Source organism: Schistocerca cancellata, chromosome 5 (genome assembly GCF_023864275.1).
Source record: "Schistocerca cancellata isolate TAMUIC-IGC-003103 chromosome 5, iqSchCanc2.1, whole genome shotgun sequence".
Lineage (NCBI taxonomy): Eukaryota > Metazoa > Arthropoda > Insecta > Orthoptera > Acrididae > Schistocerca > Schistocerca cancellata.
The window spans coordinates 46,036,304-46,058,245 of record NC_064630.1 but is presented as its reverse complement, the minus strand read 5'-3'; positions in this window follow the sequence as shown (position 1 = coordinate 46,058,245).

Genomic DNA, 21,942 nt, shown 5'->3' with positions numbered 1-21,942 from the left:
ACCGCCGCCGTCAGTGTCAGCCAGTTTGCCGTGGCATACGGAGCTCCATCGCAGTCTTTAACACTGGTAGCATGCCGCGACAGCGTGGACGTGAACCGTATGTCCAGTTGACGGACTTTGAGCGAGGGCGTATAGTGGGCATGCGGGAGGCCGGGTGGACGTACCGCCGAATTGCTCAACACGTGGGGCGTGAGGTCTCCACAGTACATCGATGTTGTCGCCAGTGGTCGGCGGAAGGTGCACGTGCCCGTCGACCTGGGACCGGACCGCAGCGACGCACGGATGCACGCCAAGACCGTAGGATCCTACGCAGTGCCGTAGGGGACCGCACCGCCACTTCCCAGCAAATTAGGGACACTGTTGCTCCTGGGGTATCGGCGAGGACCATTCTCAACCGTCTCCATGAAGCTGGGCTACGGTCCCGCACACCGTTAGGCCGTCTTCCGCTCACGCCCCAACATCGTGCAGCCCGCCTCCAGTGGTGTCGCGACAGGCGTGAATGGAGGGACGAATGGAGACGTGTCGTCTTCAGCGATGAGAGTCGCTTCTGCCTTGGTGCCAATGATGGTCGTATGCGTGTTTGGCGCCGTGCAGGTGAGCGCCACAATCAGGACTGCATACGACCGAGGCACACAGAGCCAACACCCGGCATCATGGTGTGGGGAGCGATCTCCTACACTGGCCGTACACCACTGGTGATCGTCGAGGGGACACTGAATAGTGCACGGTACATCCAAACCGTCATCGAACCCATCGTTCTACCATTCCTAGACCGGCAAGGGAACTTGCTGTTCCAACAGGACAATGCACGTCCGCATGTATCCCCTGCCACCCAACGTGCTCTAGAAGGTGTAAGTCAACTACCCTGGCCAGCAAGATCTCCGGATCTGTCCCGCATTGAGCATGTTTGGGACTGGATGAAACGTCGTCTCACGCGGTCTGCACGTCCAGCACGAACGCTGGTCCAACTGAGGCGCTAGGTGGAAATTGCAGGGCAAGCCGTTCCACAGGACTACATCCAGCATCTCTACGATCGTCTCCATGGGAGAATAGCAGCCTGCATTGCTGCGAAAGGTGGATATACACTGTACTAGTGCCGACATTGTGCATGCTCTGTTGCCTGTGTCTATGTGCCTGTGGTTCTGTCAGTGTGATCATGAGATGTATCTGACCCCAGGAATGTGTCAATAAAGTTTCCCCTTCCTGGGACAATGAATTCACGGTGTGCTTATTTCAATTTCCAGGAGTGTATACACCGAAATGCGGTGAAAATGAGTATGTACTTGCTTATCTTCTGGTTCGCAGGGGGGGGGGGGGGGGAATTTGTACATGGAGTCAAGTATGTGGCAACAAGAGGAATGCAGGAAAACTATGACTTCGAAGCGAGCCTAATAAGGAAGGCAGTCGATTTTTTCTCGTATTATAGTGTATGTCTACTGAGGTAGCAGTGATACACACGAGTTGAATACTGTATTTGATGCTTGTCAGAAGGACAGAGAATCATTCACGTCTAAACTTACTCACGTCTGTGTTAAATCATAACAGAGGGTCTACAGGATGATCGATTGAGACAGAGCTGCAACTAGGTACGATTCAAACGTTGACTCATTTATTCTAGAGAAGGACAAGTTGATTAAGGTAGATTTTTTTTCCAGTATTCTACTTGGATGCTTTAGCCACATGATATAGCCAGCGCTCTAGTCATATGCGCCTACGTGTTCGGTATGCGGCTTAAAGCGCTGGCTACTTGCGATCGTTAACGGTGAACCCGTCGGTCGTCAGAGGGCTTCCATCTCATGTGTGATGTAGGTTGACAGATTCCTCTAAATGCACTTTGATTTACGCGATCCCACTATACTACGAGAAAAAATAGACTGCCTTCCTTATTGGGCTCGCTTCGAAGTTATCGTTTTCCTGCATTCCTCTTGTTGCAGCATACTTGACTCCATGTACAAATTCCCCCCATGCGAACCAGAAGATAAGCAAGTACGTTCTCATTTTCACCGCATTTCGGCGTATATTAGGCTAGTTTATATCTATGCGCTAATCAGTTTTCGCATTTCTTTCGATTTTATGTCAGATCCTCCATGCGACCGCGACATAAGTTATCGTTCTGTGTTCTAAAATTGCCTCTAAATGTAACCAAGACGTATCCAGTCACCTCCACATTCGGAGAGTGCTTGCTCTGTTTTCTGTATCTCTCAGTACATGCACGCCTCGCGTAAGGCTCCTAGGACCGGCGGTAGAGTAGGGTTAACTATCGAACTACGTTGTGTATAAATATCGCTCCGTTCTTGTTCTTCTTAACTGTATGCTATTAAATTAAGGCACTTTGAGATCTGTTACTATAGATCGAAATGGTGTGCTAAGCTCCAAGACTTGGTTACATTTCGAGAAATGTGGTGCACTTGGATGGATTAGGACTAGGAAAGATGTATTCAGTCAAGAGAGGTGGAGTGTAGCTGTATTCGTTTGCTCAGTTGAGGAATAATTGAGTAGCGATGTTGCAGGGTAGGTTGGTCAATGCCGAGGTGAGGATGATCTTTTAACGTAAGAGAACTAGATAGCTCTGTGATCGCCATACGCAGAGAGATTGATCTAGTACTACGCGCAAGGTCTTAGAAATATGTATAGCGTTGTCTGGTATAATTTGATCGTCTTTACGTGTTCGAGAATTAAGTTGGTTGGTTGGTTGTTTGGGGAAGGAGACCAGACAGCGTGGTCATCGGTCTCATCGGATTAGGGAAGGATGGGGAAGGAAGTCGGCCGTGCCCTTTCAGAGGAACCATCCCGGCATTTGCCTGGAGTGATTTAGGGAAATCACGGAAAACCTAAATCAGGATGGCCGGACGCGGGATTGAACCGTCGTCCTCCCGAATGCGAGTCCAGTGTGTAACCACTGCGCCACCTCGCTCGGTGAGAATTAAGTGTCAATGGACGTGCTGAGCAGTCATCTATGAATTGTCGCAATGATACTTGCAAAGTAGAGGATGTATGGTTTAGCTATGATACTGAAATTAAGAGAAACAAGCTGTCACATGATTGGCCAGTGTTGGACTTAGTGTAAAATTTTTCGCGATATCAGCTGTGATGGATAATATTATAGTAGATCGACAGGTTTGAACGTGGCGCCGAAAGTGTTGCAGGGAAACGGCCGACCGTTGTGCGATTCAGCTCCGAGGGAGTCATATGTGGCGGGAAACTTGTGGAGGCGACGAATACACGTGGTGAACGGACAAGGGGCTGCTGTGACGTCAAACTCGACAAGTTCGGGCGTGTCCAGCGAAACCATGTTTACGACGTGGGAGCAATCGCTGGGCTCGCCCCTCGCGCTAGTGGCAGGCTGCCTCACGTGACAGGCGTAGGCAGTGTCTCCGCGCGCTGGCCAGGGAGTGGCAATGATTTGAACTAATTCAGTTGGAGCGCGGACATTGTGGTGACTGCACTGCAATATCAAAGATGTGTGTGCTGACTGTGTTGGAGAACAAGTGATGACCGTACTGCTTGAAATAAAGTCTTCAGTCCCTTCCCCCCTGCAAAATCAAAGTACGTGAATTACGTTACTATAAGTGTAGTTTATTATTTGACGCGATTATGATAGGCTACCAGTGAAAAATGATAAGTAATGGAGAAAGCTCGTACATGTGATCAATTATGGTGTTGGGGATTTAATCTTATGGATGTAAGGAGAATGGCTTTCTCACCTAGAAAATTGGACATTTTGAATAAATAATAAATGATAATAATACATAGAAGTACATTTTTCGAGAGAATATCGTGTTGGTATTTGAATTTGGTGCAATTTTTTAGTGGAGGTAGGCCTATAATAATAAATGATAATGAATGATAATAAATGATAATGAATGATAATAAATGACAATGAATGATAATGAATGTTAATAAATGATAATGAATAATAAACAAAAGTAAGGTTTTGCAGCCATTATCATGTTGGAATTTGAATTTGGAGGGAATTTTCTAGTGGAGGTAGGTCAATAATAATAAATAATAATAAATGATAATAAATAATAATAAATGATAGTAAATAATAATAAATGATAATGAATGTTAATAAATGATAATCAATAATAGTGTATAGTAATAGTAAAGAAAAGTATGGTTTTGCATGCATTATGATGTTAGAATTCAAACTTGCCGCCATTTTTTCTTCTGGAGGCTTAGGTTAGTTGACGTAGCACAATTGGCCTTTTTTCCCGCCAAAATTCAACTTCCCGCCCTTTTTTTTTTGAGGTTAGGTTAGTGGACATAAAACAAATGGACTATTCTGCCGCCAAAATCCGCCATCTTGGATAATGTCATGCACAGTTGCCAAGTCTACATGCCGCCATCTTGGATGACGTCATTGCCGCCATCTTGAATAAATTTGGCAACAATGGAGAATGGGGAGGTGCCCTCTTTGTCCCACTACTCTCGTGTGTTCTTAAAACCATGGGGACTTGCCTTCACAAGTAAAAGTTTTTTGTGGCGTCTAATGATTCGTCCATGGTTTACAGTTCACTTGACTTTCTCATACACGAATATTTTTGTTAATGTAATTACTTTTGTTTCAGAAGTGAATCTGTTGAAGATGGTTCTTGTTTTTACTTCGTATTTGACAACTATGGTGCAACTGGTTTCTTCCATGTTGGGAAACAGTTTTATTTCATTCGACGTTTTGTTATCTGCATGAATTTATCTTCAGCCACAGGTGTTGTGGCTTATTATGTACGTTAAATAATATAGATATTACATTGTGTACAGGTCTTCTACGTTCCACATTCGTCATTTCGGATGAATTTGTAGTGAGTAAAACTTAGCGTTGTTGGGTAGATACACGACAGCTTCTGCGGAAGTCATGTATTCTGGTGTTTGCATGAAATTTCTTGTTATTAAAGAACAACGACATTATTCGGTAAATATCTGTACATTACAAGAGAATTGTTAACAAATTGCCCTGTAGCGCACTGTTTCCTACCTACCAGCGTCCTTAGAAAACAAAATAATGACAAAGGTCGTGATGAATTTCAGTTATTTTCGACTTTTATGGCGCCACAAACACTCCCTATTGTAAGACTCATGTTATAAAATCTGCATAATCCTTAGTATTCGCACTCATTCGATATCGTATTTAGATGTGTTGCTTGCTGGTGATTGGGGTACTGCTTTTGCTATGGGTAACAAAAACGAGACGGAGTGCCGTGAATCTTATGTCAGACTGTGGTAAAATGAAATGGGAGTGTTTTGCTTGAATTTTATTGCTATATGAATCTCGGTTTAATTTAGTATGTAAAGGACTCAATAGATCTTTCATTTTCTTTGCAATGGATATGTGTAATGCGTTGAGCAAAAACAAACGTAATATGCAGGATTTTTGTATGAGAAACCGCGAAACGATTTGGAAAAATATCTGTATGGTGAGAAAACTGGCAATGGACCCAAAATAACGAAAAGTGTGAGGTCATCCACATGAGTGCCTAATGGAATCCGTTAAGCTTCGGGTACACGATAAAGCAATCAAATTCAACTAAATACCTAGGAATTACAATTACGAACAATTTAAATTGGAAGGAACACAGAAAATCTTCTATGGAACGCTAACTAATGACTACGTTTTATTGGCAGGACACTTGGGAAATGTAACAGATCTACTAAGGCGACTGCCTACACTACGCTTGTCCGTCCTCTTTTAGAATACTGCTGCGCGGTGTGGGCTCCTTAGCAGATAGGACTGACGGAGTACATCGAAAAAGTTCAAAATACGGCAGCACGTTTTGTATAATCGAGAAATATGAGTGAGAGTGTCACTGAAATGATGCAGGATTTCGGGTGGACATCACTCAAACAAAGGCGTTTTCCGTTGCGGAGGAATCTTCTTACGAAATTCCAATCACCAACTTCCTCCTCCGAATGCGAAAATATTTTGTTAACACCGACCTACACAGGGAGAAACGATCACCACGATAAAATAAGGGAAATCAGAGATCGTACGGAACGATATATGTGTTCGTTCTTTACGCGGGCTATACAATATTGAAACAATAGAGAATTGTGAAGGTGGTTCGATGAACCTTCTGCCAGGCATGAAATGTGATTTGCGGAGTATCCATGTAGATGTAGATGTAGAACTGTGATGCGACAGCGATATCGATAGTACAAATTTCCTTTAATTTACGTCTATGCTCACATACTTTTTGTTCACAGATCACCGGTTTCGGTCTATAATGACCATCTTCAGATCTGTGTTTTATAAAAACAGTGTCCTAATGTACTGCAGCCACGGCTGTCAGCGAGTGAAATTAAATACTGTACTGATTAAAAACTGTATATGGAATGGTAGAAACAGAAATGTGTGTGTGTATGGAACGTTGTAATGTCGCACTTACGAAATTGGATATGCACAACAATTACGTCCGACTAGACTGTTACCATAGAACAGCAAAGAAGGATAATATTATCTCCTGGAGGAGCCCATACCACTCAAAAGGATATATCCAAGGCAGTTTCATAATTAATGGGGTATTGACGCTGCCAGAACCAATAAACTGCTGCTGTCGTCAAGGTGAATCGCCTACAAAAAGTTAAGCCGCCCCATCAAAAAAGATTTTGGTACAGTTTTAAATGTAATTTCTTTTTCTTTTGTGAGAAACTTTACTTGGTAATTTCACTGAAGTGTATTACATTCTGTGCTGACGTTGTTGACCTGTCAGAAACTTATTACTACTTCCTACCTCTATCTTTCTCCATCATTTTATTGTAGCTGTTGTTGCATGCAGTTTTTACGAATTCTTTTGAAGGGTTTGTTCTCATTTATGGTCAGTGTCTTATCAGGCACAGTTTCGTGTTTTGCTGTGTCATGTGCCAGCCCACGGAAGTTGTAGCGTCCGCCATTGGATTCCGGGAGCCAGCCAATCATAGCAAAGTTGCTCGCTCGCTATAGGTACAAGACGCGCTAGTGGACGTTAGTCTGAACTTGACAGCTGCGAACGTAATAAGCGAATGCAATAACTGTGTTTACATTAAATAAGACGTCATAATATGGCAGTCTCATTACCAAATTCATTTACCTCTTTCAGTTGTAACTGAGCAGAATTATAACAGAATTATAGTTATTTCCTTAATTATTCATGAATTTACTAGTAGAAGTCCCCCCCCCTTTTTTTTTTTTTTTTTTTTTTTTTGCTAAAGTCTGATGTGGTTACAAATAACCTCCAGGGTATGAAACCGGTCGTCATAAAGTGAAAACACAATAAACAGCTTTGCGAATTTGGACTTTCACTTAATTTTAATAAATTTTACCATCTTTGTTTTTAAACTCTTTGATTGTCCTTCAGTTTATCTGACATGATTAAGTATGGAAGTAAATCGAGTTTCTTTTGAGTTTAAATAATCGGAATTCCTGCTCAAAATTAAGCAAAGTGGATCTCTCAGAAGAGCTTTCTTTACAGGATCTTTGATGCGTTTATGAGATGAGAGGATTGTGCACTTGGTCGGAATTCAGTGTTCTACATACAATCTATTTTCTCAAGATGGGCGATGGATATAGATCTCATGTGAAGTGTAAAGAAAAAATTCATTACGTTATTTCCATATCATACACAGAAACACAGGGTCTATCATAATTAATGGCGTAAACCAAAAAAGTCTCAGTGGACATAGGGTCGAAAATGCATACCTTAAGAGCTCGAGCAATTTTTCATCTTCGATGCTGTGAAGCAAATCTCTTCTACTGCAAGCTCCTTGCTTTCCATATTTTGGGATATAGTAATGTGGACAAAAACAAAACAAAAAGTCCAATAAACATGTGCTCTAAAATGCATACATTAGGACCTATGAGAACGTTCTGATCTTCGCTGCTTGGAAACACAACTCTTCTAATGAGCAGTTGCTCATAATTTTTAAGGTATGCATTTTAGACCAATTGTTTATTGGACATTTTTTCTTGTTTTGGTCCGTACTGTACCTTTCGGCGGTATTCTGGAACTCGGTAGACAGCGCCACTTGGGCACTGACTGACTGTGCTGAACGACAAACTAAGGTTCGTCAAATGACTAAATACGATCCACTCGAAGCGCGAACGCAATAACACATGCCAAGAAAACGTACCGTGTTTAATCTCACGAAGAAGACCTTGGACGAGCCTGCAGTTTTGGTGCTAGAGAAGGGTCTGAATTTTTCACCTACTCCAGGGACTAGTGGAATAGAGCAGGCTGTTTCGAAACTCCCTAAGGATACTGCTGAAGAGATTAGGCGTGACACATGCCTCTTCTTGACTCAAGCTTCATCTAAGAGGTCTAACTTTAACATCACCTCAGCTGAATGAAATGGTCTACCAGAATTAAGAAAATACCAAGACATTGTCATCTTATCTGCTGACAAAGCTACTGTGTTTCACTCACGCACAGATTGTAACAGCAAGACATACAAACTACTCTACGATGCTGTACATAATAAATTAAAAAGCAGTCTGACAGTAGGATACAGAGAAAGTCTTCGGAACTCATCAGGAATAGCTCGATTCCAGCGCAAGTCGCTAAGGATTTGTGTCAACTGGCAGAAGTTCCTCCTAGACTCTATGGCCTACCCAAGATCCATAAGAATGGGGTGCCTCTCCTGTCCCACTGTAAGTAACATAGGAGCACCTACTTATTTTGTTGCCAAGTATCTGACATCACTATTGGGACCTCTCGTAGGCCAATGTGACCATTATTTTTGAAACTCTGAACATTTCATAGGTCGCCTGAAAACTCTTAGATTGTAATCATCGGATCTCTTAGTAAGTTTCGATGTTGAGTGTTTATTTACAAAGGTTCCCTTGCCGGACTCTTTGGAGCTCATTAGCAACAAGTTTCAGGAGCACATACTAGCTTTATTTAAACACGTGCTTACTTCAACATACTTCTTATTTCATGATCAATATTTTGAACACGTGGACGGTGTCGGCGTGAGAAGCCCTCTGTCTCCGGTGGTGGCAAATTATTTTATGGAGAACTTTAAAGAAAAAGCACTACAGTCAGCTACTCTCAAACCCTCTTGTTCTCTGCCATATGTGGATGATACATTTTTGATGTGGCCACATGGAGTTGATATTCTACCTAGTTTTCTCCAGCATCTGAATTCGCTCCATCCGAATATAAACTTGGCAGTAGAAGTGGAAAAAATGATACTTTACCTTTTCTTGATATTTCCGAAGTAAAGGAGATGGCACCTAGGAACACAGCGTCTACCGCAAGCCAACGCATGCAGATCTATATCTGCAAGCCACAAGCTGCCATCATCTTGCACAGTGTGGTAGTGCATTACGTAAGTTAGTTCATAGAGCACATGTGGTATCTGATCCTGAAAGCCTGTCGAGTGAAATACAATTGAAGACAGTGTTCCGACAAAACGGTTATTCTGAGGGACAGACACTTAGTGCATTCAGGCCCAGGTGAGTTCAGTCTATGGACCAGAATGAAAATACGAGGACACCCACCACACTGGCCTTTTTGCCGTATTTTGGTGCAATGTCATCAAGAATCGGAAGAGTCCTCGGAAGATGTGGCATTAAGTGTGTTTTTCAGCCATCCGTAAAACTGAGAAACCTGTTGGGTTCGGTTAAGGATGAGCTTGGCCTGAGGAAATGTGGTGTGCAGAAGATTCCTTGACAATGTGGGGCAGCATATATTGGCCAGACACACAGTACAAGAACGCTGCTATGAACATGAGCGTCATACACGCCTTCGTTAACCGAAAAAGTCTGCAATTGCGGAGCACTGTCTGAATACAGGACATCTCATGATTTATGAAAAGACGGAAGTCTTATCCCCGGCATCATCTTTTGGGATTGCGTCATTAAGGAAGCAATACATATCCATACAGCCGATAATCTCATCAACAGGGATGCGGGATTTCAACTGTGCACAGCCTGGAACCGTGCATTGGCTGGTATTAATCACAACGCGAAAATCAAGATTTTTCAATAACAGACCCATCGTAACACTGGTCTAGTACGGTCTTTGTTGAGTAACGTCTGGCCGCACTGTTGGTAAGCGCAGCGTACAGCTCACGCGCAGGGGAGCCGCTCTGCAATTTTCGGTTTGAGTATGGCACTACCTATCTTCAAATCATTGTGCATGTGCAATTTCCGCGCCTGTGCATTCTTTGCGCACGTGTTCTAGCAACGGGGCGTCGACGTGCGGATACCGTCAGTGGTCCCTAGCCACCAGTAACGTTAATCAACCCCAAGATGTCGGAAAGTTGTTCCGAGGAAATTTTGTGAAATTTGCAGAACGTGATCAGGCGGCAAACCGGTGTAGTCTATTTACAACATTTTCTCTTGGAAGCTTGAAGAGTCACAATATTACCATTGGTGGCACCATATTTGTTACTACAGTCAAGCCTTGTTAAAATTAAAACTTCTTCTATGGTTAAAACGTTCATGTTCATTCCCAATTTTCATTTCCTTCCATTACTTATATTTATAGCGGATCGTGATATTTATCTTTGGTGTACTCTATGCGGGTTTCCTATAATCAGCTTGTATTAATCGGTATAAGCACTGTAGAATATTCTTTGCTTGGTCAGTGAAACAATTATAAGTTTGTGGGAGTCACATTTCCCCTGTGATAGCCTTCCACGAGTTTCTGCCTGAAACAGACTCCGCCACTTTAGAGTCAGTTTTAGCTACGATCGCGTCTGTGAAACGTTCTCTGTCGGTCGGATGCTTGGAGTGGAAACGTGTTTTGGAGATAACATTGCTACTGTATGCTGGATGGCCATGCTCTCGGCCAGATACTATAACGCATGGGGAATCGGGTGAGACCACATCAGTTCATTTGCTCTGATGAAGTTTTGTTCTCGTGGCGAGGTTAGATTGACTTGGTTATGATCAGTACGCGAGTACGTATGGGCTATTGTGCTTGGGCACAGTGAAGTTGGAGCTCATACGTTGCTTATTGCAGAATTGAACGTCAGCGGATAGTAGGGTCATACATTATTTTATTTCGTTCTTCGTATTGTAAGTTCAGAGGTGTTACCCTCTTCTGAAGTATAAAGAATAGGGCTAGATTATCCCCAGGCTTTTATGTGGGGCAAACAGGGAGATCGTCTTTTACGCGTCTTCGTGAGCACACGAGTGCCCACAATAGATCCGCTTCGGGTGACCATCTGCGGGACTCGAACCATAAAATTACTGCTGTGCAACAAGGTATGAAAATCTTGCATAAAGCACTTAAAGGAAGCAAACTCAACGTTTTGGAAAACATCGAAATTTACAAAAAACAGAAAGAGGTTTCCAAGAAAATTGTTCAACGAACAATTAGAATAGGCGGACCATAATTTCTCTGACATATTTGATGTGGTGCTCTAAAGATCCTGTTCGGCCCATTCACACACTATGCTTGGAATACCACCTATAGAATAGTGCTAATTTTTTTGGATAATGCCCTTTTTTCCTTCATTGAAAGCCTACTGACTTTTTTAAGAACAGAAGAAGAAAAGAAACAAGAAAAACAGGCGATAAAACGGTGACTTAAAGTATAAAATGGCGGAAAATTGCGGAAAGTTAAATCAGAAAGCAAAGGGGTTGGAAATGTTAATAAAATACACAGGAATCAGACAAGTAACATAGTAGACACACAATTGAAAACATGGCGACAGTTTGGTTTCTGTTCGCAAGAGATAAGAAAATTACACCCAGCTACAGTATGACGGCCGTTCGTAACACTTCCCAAATGACACACAACACGGAACACTGACTGTAAAACACTCACTGTAAAACACTGCACGAAAATGCCGGCACAAAGATGACACTCTCTAGCCAAGGGCAGATGCGGGTGGGGGGGGGGGGGAGTGACCTGGAGGAGGGGGAAAACAAGGAGGGAGGAGAGGAAAACACGAAAAGGTGGGGAACCAAAGGAGGGAGACGACTCTAAAGGGGGAGAGGGGCAGGGCAGATGCGAGAGGGAATGGGAAAAGGCAGAGGAGGGAAATGCAAAAGGACTCGGGGGAGAGAAGGGGGGCAGAGAGAGAGGAGGTGGGAAAAATGAAGAGGATGGAAGGGGGGGAGGGAGCCCGGGAAAAGGACAGAGGAAAGGAGGGGGAGTAGGGATCAGAGTTGATAGGGGGTATAAATGGATGGAGAGAGGGCATCATCTGGGAGGGGGAGTTGATGGAAGCCACCTTGGGAAAGGAGATGAAGGGTGTAGAGATGGAGGGTAGGGGGGACACAACAGTGAAAACGTGGCAGGGGGCAGGGATGGAAGAGGAGAGGAGCAACCTGGGGGTGAGGGGGATCAATGCGGCGGGAGGTGTAGATGATGCGGATATGTTCAAGGAATAGGAGCAGATGGGGGAAAGGAATGAGGTCATAGAGGATCGGCATGGGGGACGGGAGGCGTATACGGAAGGCGAGGCGGAGTGCATGACGCTCAAGGATCTTGAGGGACCTATAGAATTTGGGGGGCGGGGGCAGATGTCCATGCGGGACATAACAGAGGATGGGATGGATTAAGGATTTGTAGGTGTGGAGGATGGTAGAGGGGTGCAACCCCCATGTCCGGCCAGAGAGGAGATTGAGGAGTCGGAGGTGGTTGTGACCTTTGGATTGGATGGAGCGGATATGAGGGATCCAGGTGAGGTGTCGGTCAATGGTGAGGCGAAGGTAGGTGAGGGTGGGGGAGAGGCAGACAGGACGGGCGCAGACAGTAAGGGAGAAATCCAGCAGCCGGAAGGAGCGAGTGGTACAATCTGTAATTGACATACTTTATAATAAGTATAGTATGTATAGTAGGTATAGTGTGCATAGTATGTATAGTATGTACAGTAAGTGTATGTGAAAGTATTCTTTGCATGGGTATTTGATTAGCAGTAACAGTAAAGTAGTGTTGTAGTAGTAATGAGTGGTTATACCGTGGGACTGTGTGTGCACTGCTTGGACAGCGCTATCTAGTGGCCGATTGTGAACCATTAGAATCGCAGCAGGGACGCCTGCGCGGAATAGGGCAGTGTGTTACTGACCGTTACTAGTCGAGAAGCGGTCATGTACCAAATAGTTTTATCTTGTGACTTCGGTCTTACATATCTCATGGAAAAGAATGACCAGGAGAGCGGTTGTATGTTAATTTTTGTGACAATGATTTTATATCAGCTGGTCTTCCTCATGTATCGTTTTATCCAAATGGTTTATAAATGTGATACTGCACTAATGGTAATATATATAGTGTAGCTCATGTAAGCCCTCCATCAAACCTGTCATGTTATATCTTCACAGATCCGATGATGGTACCTTTAGTGTGTTGAAACCGGTTATCCAGTAAACAGTACTAAAGCGATCTTGGCTTCTGAATTATTTCCATACTGCAACACCTGCCCAAGTGAAAAACAAACATTAATGAGCTGCTTGAGCCACACGTACTTTGAGGTACTTACCAACCTAAAAAATATAAAGACATGTTGCTGCTAACAAGTATAATTATTGGTCTGCAAAAGAAAGTAAATTCTGATGTAATGTTGTTCAGTACACTGTCCTCAGTCACCGATAAAAATATCTGCCCTTGGCACCCCTCAATCCCTGTACATTGTTTATTAATTCGCTACCCTCCGTTTTAATTTTACCATGAACCTTACCCATCTTGGTATGCAGTACCTGAGCGTGGCACATTGCGTGGAAACTATCTAGTTGAAACCTGTGGCAGCGACTATAATCCACACGTGTTCAGGGGTGTATCTGAAAGCAGTCAATGAAGCTGCTCATATGACATAGTGACAATTTGCGACACTTGCTTACCCGCTGTTAAGTTTCACGTGCTAATAAATTATGTCGTTGAGTGCTAGGTTGCTGACTGCTGTTAGTAAAATATCATGCTACCTAGTGTCATTCGTTATTAGGATTTTACGTAGGAATGAGAATCAGGACTTAATCATTATTACACATCATATTCGAGATCCAAAAAAAAATCGAGGAAAGGAACCTCAAAGTACATCTGGACGCTAGAAGCAGAACTTTAACACGTGTCGAATTTGGGTCACTGCCTTTGCGACTCAGTGCTCAGTATGCAATATACGAAATATGCAGGCCCATTTCTTTCCGTTGCGCTGAATTTATGAAGGTTTGTGTGTGCGTGTGTGTGTGTGTGTGTGTCTAATTGCAAGAGTCGTTCAATAAGTAATGCCCCACATTTTTCTTTTTAAAAAAGCCATTAATGTACATAGACAAACGTCCTTTGTTGGTGCTTCACATTTGATGTTTTTCTGCGCCCCGGTGAAATTGCGTCTACATACGACTCACGTTACAAGCAGCGTGTTGTTATTGAATTCTTGTATCCAGAAAAAGAAACCGTTTTGAACATCCATACGCCTTTGTGTGCAGTGTATGGCGATGCTTCAGTTGATAGGAGTGCAGTTGTGCGATGGGTAATGAAAGTTACAGCCTCAGGAAGTGCAGAAACACAGCTCCATGATCAGCCACACTCGGTACGTCCTGCCATACCCAGGCTCCAGGCGTGCCGAATCGCGAGGATGGCATAGGTGCACCACTTTTCGCCGGAAACACAGAGGCAGTCCATGGAATGGCATCATCCTCATTCACCACAAAAAAAAAAAAATTAAATTCAAGACAACACCCCTATGCCGGGGGTGACAATCTTCTGGAATTGTAATGGCGTCATTCTCGTGCACATGATGCCAAGAGGGTCAACCACCAATTCAGAGGCACACGTGAAGACTAAGTAAACTCAGGAACTGTTTACGACGTGTTCGAAGGGACAAGAACCCAGCAAAAACCTTGCTCCAACACCATAATGCACTCCCACTCACAAGTTTGAGAACCCTGGAACGCATCGCCAAGTTGGGTTGAACATCACTGCCTCATCCACCGTACAGTCCAGACCTGCCATCCTCGGACGTCCATCACTTTGGGCCGCTACAGTACAAGAGCTTTTACCAGCAGGGAATACTTGCTCTTCCACAACGTTGCCGTACGACCATGGAAGGTGATGGAGACTAGTAGAAAAATCGGACATGGACAAGACAGGTTGATGTATATTGTCACCAAATTCTGACTCTTAACAAAAAATGTTTTCTGAGAATAAAAATTTTGGTCATTACTTATTGAAAGACCCTCCTACTTCCATTCAACTTTACAAGTCGGATTTGTTGTGGTCTTCAGTCCTGAGACTGGTTTGATGCAGCTCTCCATGCTACTCTATCCTGTGCAAGTTGCTTCATCTCCCGCTATCCAAGTCGGATAGCGTTTTGAAATGGATTTTGGGGTATTAGAACTATAAGGTTTGCCCATCTGAGAAGTATGAGAAATTGATTCTCACTACCTACAGGAGTAGCCATTCCTTTCGTAGGCACATGCACGTATTTCAGGATTCCCTATTGCGTAGTGACACTTATCTTAGGTCATCAGTAATCGTAATTGTCTCAATATATCTCTAAGCCCCCCCCCCCCCCCCACGTATCATTCGCCGTCGTTCACTGTTACATACACCACTCTCGAAGTAATAGGCCACTCTGCTGCGTTGTGACGCTACCACGTCCAGCAGTTTAGAGTCCCTATGTCACATTCTATGCGTTTCACCGATTGCCCCACACTGTTTGTTTTGCTAATTATTGCGTTACTGTACCAAACTATTTCCTTTTCGTCCTGATGTTAAATTCAGGGTGACTTTAAGTATTCATTTACCTATATTCAGAATATGCAATTATTTACTGATTAATAAAAACATGAGGTGACTTCGAAGTATCGAAGATATAGTCACCTTACAATGTATTGAGGTTCTGGTTCCTGAATGCTGCATGTGGCAGCTTCACTCTGTACTGAATACTCAGTCAAATAGCATGTACAGTTCTGTAATTCTGATCATTTGCGTATCGTCATGTCCGTAGCCATGCACAACATGGTAATAGTCATTTGGTATTTCCTCACCATTGTACAGGTTTTGTCTATTTTAAATATTATGAAGGTGAAACTTTATGTCTGATTCACACATGTTGGATATATTTTAACGTACCCCTGCCACAGTTCGTAATCCAGTGGTCAATATTTCCCTTTTAAATAAGGCGTTTTTATATTAGTTGAAATTATACTAAAGGGGTTTTAATAAGCCTTCTATTTTCTAACTCAATCGCTGTTTACTATTCCTACAAGAAGATGATAAATACTGTTGAAAGATGTGTACCTTAGGTCGGCTGCTGGTGGAAAAAAGTGTCACAGATGCGTTTGTGGCACTGCGAGTGGTACATCTTCTTCCATCTTTGTATGCCGTCTGTGTTTTGTTGAAAATTAGTACCTATTTATAGTGACAGACCTTACAGACTGACTCGAAATTGCCTTGCTTAAAGATGCTCTCTTCTTATAAAGCGAAAAACACCAGGAGCAAAATATTTTTTTTGAGTGATTTGATTGACCTGAAATATAATTCGTGTTGTTGTTGTTGCGGTCTTCAGTCCAGAGACTGGTTTGATGGCAGCTTTTCACGCTACTCTATCCTGTGCAGGCTTCTTCATCTCCTTGTAAGTATTTCCACCTACATCTTTCTGAATCTGTTTACTGTCTTCATTCCCTGGTCTCCTCTACGATTCTTATCCTCCGCGCTTCCCTCCAATACTACACTGACGATTCATGGCAGACACATCTTCTTCACACGACAGATATTCTTTGGCATCAGATATGTTTTTGTTTCTCATTACTGAGTTTAATCTTGTATCTCATTTATGACCTCTAGATCTCACCTAATCATCAGCTTATAGACATCAATTCATAAATCGAGCCATAAATTCATGTGATTTGCTTGTTGTGATCTGGTAACATAACGTTATCACAAAGTACTATCGGGACCACGAAGTAGCTGCTACTCTGCTCCAGAGAAACTTGCGTAACATGATCTGAAAATAATTTACTATGTTAACAGAAAGACTAGCTGAGTCGCACAGTGCATATGACACGAAAAATGTTTATCATGGAGCCAATGAGTGAGCTGAAGACGTAAGATCGTTTCTTTTTTATTCTTACGTAAGACATGAATTTACCGAATACCATCGTCTTGAAGAACTATAGTTTATTTAAATAAATTGGTGAAAGAACTGAAATGAGATTCTCTTTAACCTTACCTTTATTGTTACCATAAGATCCGTAGGAAAAGCGTTTGGTCAGAACAAGAAGATAAATTTCATGTAAATTGAAAGTGGAGGGCAGAAAAGAAACGAAAGGGAAGGAATCAATTATGCCACCAGGACCTTATGCAGAATCAGCGGCGACGTGTGAACATCCGTGCCAGACCAGGAAACAAACCTAGGATCTCTTGCTTGATTTGCAATTACGTTAACCACTGCCCCATCCGAAAATAGTGTCTCTCGCACTTTCAAGGACTAGGTCGACTCGCCTCCCAGCCGCCCCACATTCTCACATAGCGGAACCTTCCCACAGTCCCCGTTCATGTTCTCCATTCTTGCAACTTCGAGATTCCCGCAGATGGAACGTGACAGTGCATCCGCATTTATGATGGTGGATTCATTACCCATCGAGGCGAATCAGTAAGCAGGTGTTCGCTGCTAGAATTCCATTCCAGAGCACATTTTCAGCTGTCGCTGCTGGTTCCGAATAAGGCCCAAATGTAGCTGACATCAGTCATTCATTCCATTCTACCCCTCCACCTTCAGTTTACTGAAAAATGTATAACAGGTGTCTTTCGGACAATTTAAATACAGTATATACTTTACCAATAGATTATAGGATAAAAAGACTTTAGGGTTGGAACTTCAATAGTGCCAAATACTTATTTACAGCTCTCACAAAATAGATACGTGTTTCAAAGCTATGCAGACCTTCAAAGTCGTCACCAGCATTGTGTATAACCCGTTGCCACCGATGTGGAAGCCGTAGGATACTCTTAGCAGTGCCAGTTGTGTTGACAGTTCGAGTGGCGAAGTCTATTGCCCGACGAATTTGCAGCAGTTCCGAAGCGAATGCCGTGAAGCATTTCCTTCAATTTAGAAATCGAGTTGAACTCACGAGGGTTTAAGTCAGGGGAGTACAGTAGGTGGTATAGCACTTAGCAGACCCATCAGTCAAACAAATCAGTAACAGCTTGAACTGTACGTGCTTGGGTATTGTCCTGCAGAGAGACCTGTAGAAAGTGTCATCACTTCTGTCTCTAATTTGGTAGTAGGTTCTGTTCCAAAAATGAACAGCATGGAGACGGATATGATGACACTTTCTGTAGGACCTCACCTAAATTTTGTAGGACAATGCTCAAGCACGTACAGTGCAATCTCTTACTGATTTGTTTGACTGATGGGTCTGCTAAGTGCTATACCACCCACTACGATTTCTAAACTGAAAGATACACTTCAAGGCATTCGCCTCAGAACTGCTACAAATTCGTTGGGCAATAGACCGCGCCGCTCGAACTGTCAACACAACTGGCACTGCTAAGAGTATCCTACGACTTCCACATCGCTGGCTACGGGTAATACACAATGCTGGGGACCACTTTGAAGGTCAATAAAACTCTGAAACACGTATCTACTTTGTATGATCTGTAAATGAATGTTGCCACTATTAAAATTGCAACCCTCGTAAATAAATTTAAAAAAAAATTTTAGATGCTACATTGTAGTGGTATATTGTTACCCACCCCTATTCGATTGTATTTTCATGCACATATGTAGTGAATAATTTTTAAAAATTTCCTGGCAGATTCAAATTGTTTGCCGGACAGAGACTCGAACTCGGGACCTTTGCCTTTCGTGGGCCAGTCCTCTACCATCTGAGCTACCAAAGCACGACTCTCGCCCCCTCTTCACAGCTTTGTCTCCTACCTTCCAAACTTTACAGAAGCTCTTCTGCGAACCTGCAGACGTTTGGCAGGTAGGAGACGAGGTACTGGTAGAAGTAAAGCTGTGAGTCGTTCTTGGGTACCTCAGATGTTAGAGAAATTGCCCCGAGTCTTGGTCCGGCACGCAGTTTTAATCTGCCAGCTGTAGAATGAAAATCTCATTCTGGAAACATCGCAAAATTTTCAAAGCATACATACACGGCCTGCGGAACGTCACTTGAAGCATTCTGTGGTGCCACGGTGTACTATTTTCAACCATATTTTCGAAACCGACCAAAATGAGGAAGGACCACAGCATGCAAGTGACGTTCAGCGGACATCAAAAATCGGGCACTTGATTTCGAAAGCTTGCTGTGCGGTGCGGTCTTTACCTTGACCCCCACGTTTACGAAACCGTTATTAAGAATTCGATCTCACTTAATTGATTGTGACAAGACTATAAGATAGCTTGCTGCCTGTTTCATTCACTGCGATCTGTGCTGTGCTCTGGTCTAACCATGCCATCGAAAATCAGGACGTATTCGGAAATAAGTTTCTAAATATTTGTGGCAAGCAGGACCATATATGTCATTGATGCTCGTTGCATCTGCAGAGATTTTAGGTGTACTCTAAGATTTTCTGCTAACCGCACCCCCAGAAATGACGACATATTCTGAAAAATATTTGTGACAAGAAAGAATATAATTGCCATTGCCAGTTGTCTTACTCAGAGCAATTTCAACATTAGTTTCTTAATCAGAGTGAAATTACGAAATCGAAGAGACTCATTCCAGATGGAGCACACTCTTATACTTAAATAACAACTAATGTTGCAGAACTTGCTGATGTTACTTGCATAAAAATGTCCTGGAACGTGTTACAGATGCGAAGACGGGAAAAAAATACCACGCACCAGGACACAGAGATGCTTCATTAGAATCCACACCTGCACATCTATAACCACATGACCAGAGTGGATGAGTATATGGATTTTGTATGTTCTGGCTCACTAGCGCAATTTTATGAAAATAAAAATATTGTTCATTAACACTCATGATATTTCTTATTTTCACAAAATTGACATAGTTATCCAGAATACACAAAACCAAACTACTATCCCTTTTACCTAATAATAGTACAATATAATAAAATAATATAATAATGACTATAATAAAAAAATCATATATTTTACATACATACATCTTAGGTGAATGTAATAAATATATAATAAATTAAATGTATAAAATATTTACTTTCCACTTTAGCAGCCATAAGATTATTATGAGCTGTTGTTTGTAAATGTTTTTTGAATGAACAATTATTTACAGTTCTACCACATTTACAAGTAACTTTAATTTTATTATGTTCCTTACAGCATTCTTTACATACATAAGAAAGTCCACCAATTCGATATTTATCTTTATAAAATTCCTCAATACTTTTTTAATCATACATTTACTACACTGTCTTATATGTGACTTAGCACAGCCAAAAGACTGCTTTACCTGTCGCTTAGTGTTGTCCATTTAAATAAAATAAAATTAATAAGAAAAATAATTTTCTTTTAAATTTCACAATGTGAATTCTATATCATGAAATTCATTATTTCTATTTTTAAGTTTCTTCATTCCTTTATATTTCAGTTTCATTTGTCCTTTTTTAATTATTTCGAGAACCCAAGGATCAGTTAATTTGTAATATCTACCTTTTAAATTAACGTTAATATCATTATCAAGCTCCATACAAATTTTTTCTCCATATATAGTATTTTAATATTTACAGTCAGTAACATTATATAGAAACATGAATCTCTAGTTCAGTTATTTTTCTAATCTCTTTTTAGACACTAACACCATTCAGTTTATTGATTATAGTCTCCATTTACATAGAAAATTTTTTACTATAGTTATATATATTAATTATATATTAGATTTTCAATAATGAGTAATGATCGTATGGTAATGTATCTATTCTATTTTCTTAGACTTATCTTTTATTATATTGAGGACTTAGTGCTTTTTTGTTCACTTTAACTGTATATATTTAATGTTTTTCACTTTTAATTAAATTAAATTTTCTATATTGTCCTGCATTGTTCAATAAGCAATCTTTTTTTCTTCTAAACTTATTTTGTTTTTAATGACACATTCCTTAATTCCTTTCGATTTCTTTTCTATTTTGTCACCAACTTTATAAGCAAATATCTTAGCTCTTAAACCAAACAATTCTTCCATTATTTTTCAGTTACATTCTTCTTTCATTTTACCAACAACTTTCTTGCTTACTTGTGGAATATTATATATATTTTCTGATGGAAATCACTTGTGTCATAATAATGAATCATTGATTTCATATCTTCAAGCAAATCTTCTGTTTTAATATTATAAATATAACTATCTGTATCCTAATAACACAATTAAATATTTTCCCCTTATTTAGGTTCCATAAACGTACATCAATTCTTTAGATAACTCAAGTATACTTAAACCAACATAAATAGGTTTATTAAATATTATTTTACTTTTATTCATGTGAATAGAAGCTAGATTATCTGTAAATATAGTTCTATGTTTATTCATTAATTTGTAGAAATCTTTTTCAGAATCATTTGTAGCTTTCATTCTTAACTTTGTGTTTAGTTCTATATACTTCTTTAACCAATCAGACTTTTTGAATTTTAAAACTTTTTGTATTTTTGTAAGTTTCATTCCTAAAGGTAAATATTGTTTAAGATTTCTATAATGTACAACATAATTACAATTTTTATCAACAGTAGTAATTAATTTACTTTCATTTGTACCTGGAACATGTTTTGATTGAGGAGCTGTTGGTAAATCTTTATGTTAAACATATAATTCTTTTGGATATTCTGGATATACCTCAAATGTATATCCATCTTGACTATTGTTTGACATTTCACTTATTTTTGTAGAATTAAAATTAATCAGTTCATCCCATTTAAATCTGCCATATGGTAAATATTGGTACATAGCATAACCACATAAATTATTTGCATCAAGATACATTATATAATTTGATATTTCTTTATTATTATAATATTTTAAAATGTTTGTTAATTGCTTTTACATATCTTTTATAACATCGTGAAATTCCACCATTTTTTCCTTTTTCAACCATTAGA